The following is a 6000-nucleotide window of genomic DNA, read 5'->3' on the forward strand; positions in this document are numbered from 1 at the left end:
TGATGCTCATCTGCAGCTACCATTGAAGCTCTGAAAGGTTCGCCATCACTGCTCTGTACATCCCTGCTGCCACCTCCACCACCGACCTACCACTGGTGTCTGTTTTTTCCTTCACAAGCTAGCTACATAGACTCGTCTTCTACACCTACTGCACTGGTTAAGCCCCACAAAAGTTGTATGATTGCCACTTTTGCCAGGTTTTTTTTTTTTTTTGTTTAAGGAGAAAAGAAACAAACAAACAAAAAAAAAACAGTGAAGGGGTACAAGTTATACAGATTTACAGAAGAAAAAAATGCACAGTAGGAAATCACTAGTTAATGGATTACATATTGCCATCTTAGAAATAATTGTTCAAGTCACAAAATTAAAGCTTGTAGAGTGGACATTCCAACAATGATACTGCAAACAGTTCTGTTCAATGATCCAATAAAACTCTGTGATATCATTTTCTATCTTATACACTTAAATATACATGCAGTTATATAGTTTAGAGCACTTTCTTTTCCTCTCTTTTGTACAATGACTATTACACATTTTGGGTTTCATTGCTCCCACGGTTCTTATTGCTTTTTTGGAAGAGAGTAAAACCAAATGTGACATAACAGAACAGAATCGGTCAAGTCAAAAGGGTGGACATAATAGATAATATAAAAACATAATACAAGGTGATCAACAATGGTTACCATAATGCCTCCTGCTATCTCTAATAGAATTGCCTATATTATTAGTTGTAATACAATTGAACAAAACAGTAAAGAACAAAACCGACAAAACCAAAACATTGGAGATATTGTAGGTCTTCAAAAGTAGATAAAAGTCAACGAGAATGGGCGTTATAATGAATCTCATTATCTTCTCAGCTGATGCCTAAACTTTCGAACCTGATACTATCCAGCAAAACAGAATAGAGGAACCTCAGTCAAAAACAAGATGGTGAGAGTAATACAGGGCTTCAAATCGAGATAATAGAAAGTCAAAGTGGGTTACTATATGATATCCTGCTATTTTTTTCCCTTTAATTAAACGGATAAAAATAAAAAAGTAAATAATGGAGTGGAGATTGAGAAAAAAGAGGGCATAACAGCGAAACAGGGCAGATCAAAACATAACCATTTAAGCAGAATAGTGTTTCACCACCAGATAATTCCGACCCAAAAGTAGTTACCATATAGACTCTTTCCTTGAAGTCCTTGAGTACAACTTCGTATACTGTAGCATTAAGTATATCAAAACAATGTAAAACCATTTAAGAGAATGACAGTATTATAGAGTATTTAGAATCGACTAACAGAAAATGAACAATGGTTTCTGTATATTCTCCTTGTCTTTAAAAGGTTTTTGCTTATACTATCGTACATAATAAAATCCAATAAGATACAACCTGTTTAGACCATTGGAGACAGAAGAACAAAAGCTAGATGAGACTTCAAAACAAGATGGTACTAAATCAGTATTACCTATTAAGATGTCATTTTCTCCAAAATAGCTGTTCCTATCATCCAATCTTCTCTGCCTCATTTCTGTTGAGCTCTTTTTCTGTCAGTAGCTGTCAGTTTGTCTTCTTCATTTTGTTCTCTGCTCCATTCGTTGTGGCCTCCCCGCCACTATTTCTGGGTTCTTTGTATTTTTCTTTTTTTAGAATATCCTGCAATACTTTCTGTAGGGTTGAATTGGTGGTTGCAAATTCCTCCAGTTCCTCTTTATCCTGGAAGCACCTCGTTTTTCCATCAATTTCCAGGGACAGTTGTGCAGGATATCTCAATCTTGGCTGGAGATTATTATCTTTCAAAGCGTGAATTATTTCCCCCCCCCCATGCTCTTCGTGATTTGATGGTTTGTGCAGAGAAATCTGCTGTAATTCTGATGGGTGTTCCCTTGTAAGTGGTCTGTTTCTTGTCTCTTACAGTTTTTAATATTCTGTTCTTGTATTGAATTTCTGGAATTTTTATTATTATATGCCTGGGTGTTTCTCTGTTAGGGTTGTAGGTAGCTGGGGTCCTGTATGCCTCATACATCTGAGTATCTTTACCTTTTGCTAAATTAGGAAAATTCTCCTGGATTATTTCTGTGAGTAGCTTTTGTAGTTCACTTGTTTGTGTCCCTACTTCTTCTTTTATGTTCTTAATCCTTAAGTTATGGCTCCTCTTATCATCTTCTTGTCTTTGTATTATTGCTGTTTGTTTCTTTGTTATTTTTAAGAAGTTTTTCATTTCATTCTCCCATATTACAAGTCTGCCCTCCAGTTCAGATAGTCTGTCCTTAGTTTCTTTCAAGCTGTTATGCCAGTCTTGGATAGACTTCTTAATTTCTTGATAGTCCCTTTGAACCTGCTTCACATACTCAATGCTTTCTCTGTTTTCTCCATCAAGCAATTCTCCCCTCTTTTTCTGTTCTTCCATTCCACCATCTGTTTTTTCCTGGGTGGTGCTTAGCATTTCTCTAACTATTCTGCATACTTCTAGCTTCAGGTCGTTGAAAACTTCATTCCTGAATTGGTCTATGAGGCTCTCTATATGGCGCTTAATATATGTTGGTGCGGTGTCCACTATTGCCTGTTTCTCAGAATTGGGGGCCGAGGAGCCTTTCTTGTTGCTTCCCTTCCCCATATTTTCTGTTCCTTATAAAATGCAAGCTTACATAGGAGGCCCGGCTTCCCTGCCTGTCAGCCACAGCCTGATCAAATTGCGCTGGCTAGATGTTCCCGCCCACCGCTGCGCACCAGGGAGTTGCGGAGGAGGCAGCCCACACGGGAGTCAGTCGCTCCTCCGGGCCACCGTCAGGCTCTGGGATCTGGGTTAGGCCAGCCTACTGAGTCCACCCGCAGCGTCACGCAGGCCAGGCACTTTTCACCAATCCCGTCCGAGAGGGGAATGTGTGGCTGGAGTCGCCACCGCGCCCTGCTCTTACAGGACTGCCCGAGCCCAGAAAGTCCTCCGCTGGAGTCAAACTGTGGTAGGGGGTCAGTTTCTCTCACTCACCTCGCCACCAGTCAGTTTTCGTGTACACCTCCTTGTCCGTCCTGTTTTCGACTCCGTTCGCAGACTCCCATTCCCAGAGCTTCTGTGCGTCTCTCCTTGCCGAGCCGCTGTGGAGGCAGCCAGCCGCCGGGCGGCGAGAAACCCAAATCGCGGTTTCCAATGGCGCGGGGTCGAGCCTCTGCACCGAGTCTTTTCTGTTCCTATTTTAGCGCCAGGACTGTATTCTAAGTTGGTTTCTCTCAGCCCAGTTCGTTCCTGAGTCAGCAGAGCATATCTCTACCGGTTCATGTCTCCTTAGTCCGCATCATTCCTGGCCTCTGAGCCGAGCCTTTCAGAGAGCCTCCGGTAGTTGCTGTTGTCTGTCCGCCATGTTCTCCCGGAAGTCCCCCACTTTTGCCAGTTTAAAAAAACCTTTGCTCAAATCTCACTCTCTCAAGAGGCTGGACTTGACAAATTTTAATTTTTAATAGTACTGGGGATTGACCCCAAGGCCTCATACATGCTAGGAAAGCACTCTATTCCAGCCCTCTGAAGTATTAAAAATTACAACTATCTCCACTGCCAATGTCTTCTTATTCTCCCTTGATTGGTTTCTTTGCCAACACCAAGCATCTTGCAACAAACTACATAATTAGTTGTTTTTCTGGGTTCTCAGAAACTTGGCTGTACCTATTAGACCATAAGTCCAAAGCCTAACAAGTTTCTTTTTATGTTTTGTGAGTTTTTGTTTTGTTTTTGTCATTTTGAGACAGGGTCTCTACCCTGCAGTTTAGGCTGGTCTTGAGCTCACTTTGTAAACCAGGGTGGTCTCAAAACTCACAATGATCCTCCTGCCTCAGGCTCCTGAGTACTGGGCTTACAGGCATGCACCACCATGCCCAGCTGTTTTTATCAGTTTTGATCACCATGTTCCCAGCCTTTAGTTCAGTGCCTGATATATTGCAGGCACTTAGTTCCTATTGATGACAAAAGCCTTTTTAGAGAAAAAAAATGACCAGAACCTTTTTTTTCCCCAAAATATTAAATGATTATGGGTACAGACCTTTGAAATAAAAGTGGAAAGGAAAATCATCAACATTTTATAAAGCTAAAATTTTTGGTTAACAAAGCTAGATTCTTAAGTTTTTGAACCAAAGTCAGGAACTTCAAACAATAACTATGAAAATCTTTGTCAACCTTTGTTTTTTAAAGTCTTAGCCGATATCGCCACCATCACAACACCTATCCTGTGAGGAAGTCAGAGGCAGCTGGTGACTGTTCCAGGACAATCCAGAAGTGCAGAAAGATCCACATCCTGAGGATGTGGGCTGGCAGAGTGCGGCCGGCCCAGGAGCTGGATAATGAGTGCCTACCCTGCAGTCGCTGCCATGTAGAGGAAGTGATTCATGTGTTGTTTTGTCTTGCATTTAATTAAAAACAGAAACCAGATTGCTTTGTCGTCATAAAGGAACTCTGCATTCGGATTGGTGCTCACTGAAGGACAGGTTGTGCAAAAATTAACTTTGTTGCTTTGATAAATCTTATTGTTTAAAAATGGAGAAGGGGAAAATGTCATTCAGTAAAGCTACATGCGAGAAGGCCTGGGTTCAGGCCCCAGCATCGTGAGGTGGGGACACACTCCCTCTGTAGCACTTGTCCACGTGTGCAGTTTGGAAAGGGAAGAGGAGTGGGCACAGGACATAGGTTCAGTGAGCCAACAGCTCCAGCCTCACAGTTGTAAACACAAGAGGGTGGACGCTCCACAAACCAGCACTCAGGGGAGGCTGAGGCAGGTCTCCTGCCTGGGCGAATACTTAGCGAGACTCTGTCTCAGGAAGAGAAGAGTTCTGACTTTCACGTACCACACATACACATACATGCACACAAGAATGGTGTAAAGGACACCCTAAATTCTCTACCCACTCACATTATTCCACTAAACTTGTTTTGATAATTGTGCTGTGGTTGTGGAAGAGAATGGCTTTGTTCTTGAAAATATTCACAGACATATCCGAGGGCAAAGTGCGAGTCAGCGAGGAGGGCAAGATGGAGCACGTGTTGATACAGATGGAGGGTAAACTAGTTTTCGTGATATATACTTGTAACTTGTGTGTAAGTATCAACAGATTTCAAAAGCATCGTTGAAGAAGCATTCCAAGGAGAGGCTGGGCATGTAGCAAATGGTAGAGTGCTGGCCAGCAGGTGTGAGGCCCTGAGTTCATCCCAGGTTCTGACGAAGATGACGATGACGATGAAGATTTTAAGGAAATATGAGTTAAAATGAGATCTCCCTCCTCAGGTCAAAATTGAGAGCAATGACAACACCCAGTGCTGGTGAGGACATAGGGCTCTCAGTTCCTGCTGGTGGATGGTAAATGGTACAGACATTGTGGAAAGAGCCTTCTAGCTTCCTATAAAACCAATGTTATTCTCAAGCAGTGATCCAGTAGTTCTGCTCCTTGGAAGTTTTCCAAAGATGAAAACTTACATCTGTACAGCTTTTTATAGCAGCTTTATTCAAAACTGCCAACACTTAGAAGCAAATGTCCTTCAAGAGGTGAACAAGTAGACTAGCATACATTCAGACAAGGGAAAGAAGACAGAACAGAGACTAGAGGTATAATTCAGTGCCAGCATCTGTGCTTTCCATGTGTAAGGCCTGGGCTCATCCCTAGCAGCAAATATATATAAAACAGTATACAGAAGAGCTATCAAGTGACAAAAAGAAACAGGCATATTATTGAGAAAAAGAATAACATTGTCTACTACACAATTCCAGCTGTGTCTGTGACATTTTGGAAAAGATGACAGAGGCATTATTAGGAGGAGGAAGGGAGGGACTGGGGAGGGCAGGGATGAATAGGCAGAGTACAGAGAGGATTTTCAGGGCAGCGAAACACTTCTGTATGATAGTACTATGGGGGATACATTTTAATTTACAAAACCCACAGTAAGCAGCACAAAGAGTAACCTTAAAGTAATCTGAGGATTTGGGTGATGATGATGTGTCGGTACAGGTTTATGAGCTATGAGTGGCACTCAC

The sequence above is a fragment of the Cavia porcellus genome, unplaced genomic scaffold (assembly GCF_034190915.1).
Source record: "Cavia porcellus strain 051 isolate PalLab524CR breed Dunkin Hartley unplaced genomic scaffold, mCavPor4.1 scaffold_8, whole genome shotgun sequence".
Taxonomy (NCBI): domain Eukaryota; kingdom Metazoa; phylum Chordata; class Mammalia; order Rodentia; family Caviidae; genus Cavia; species Cavia porcellus.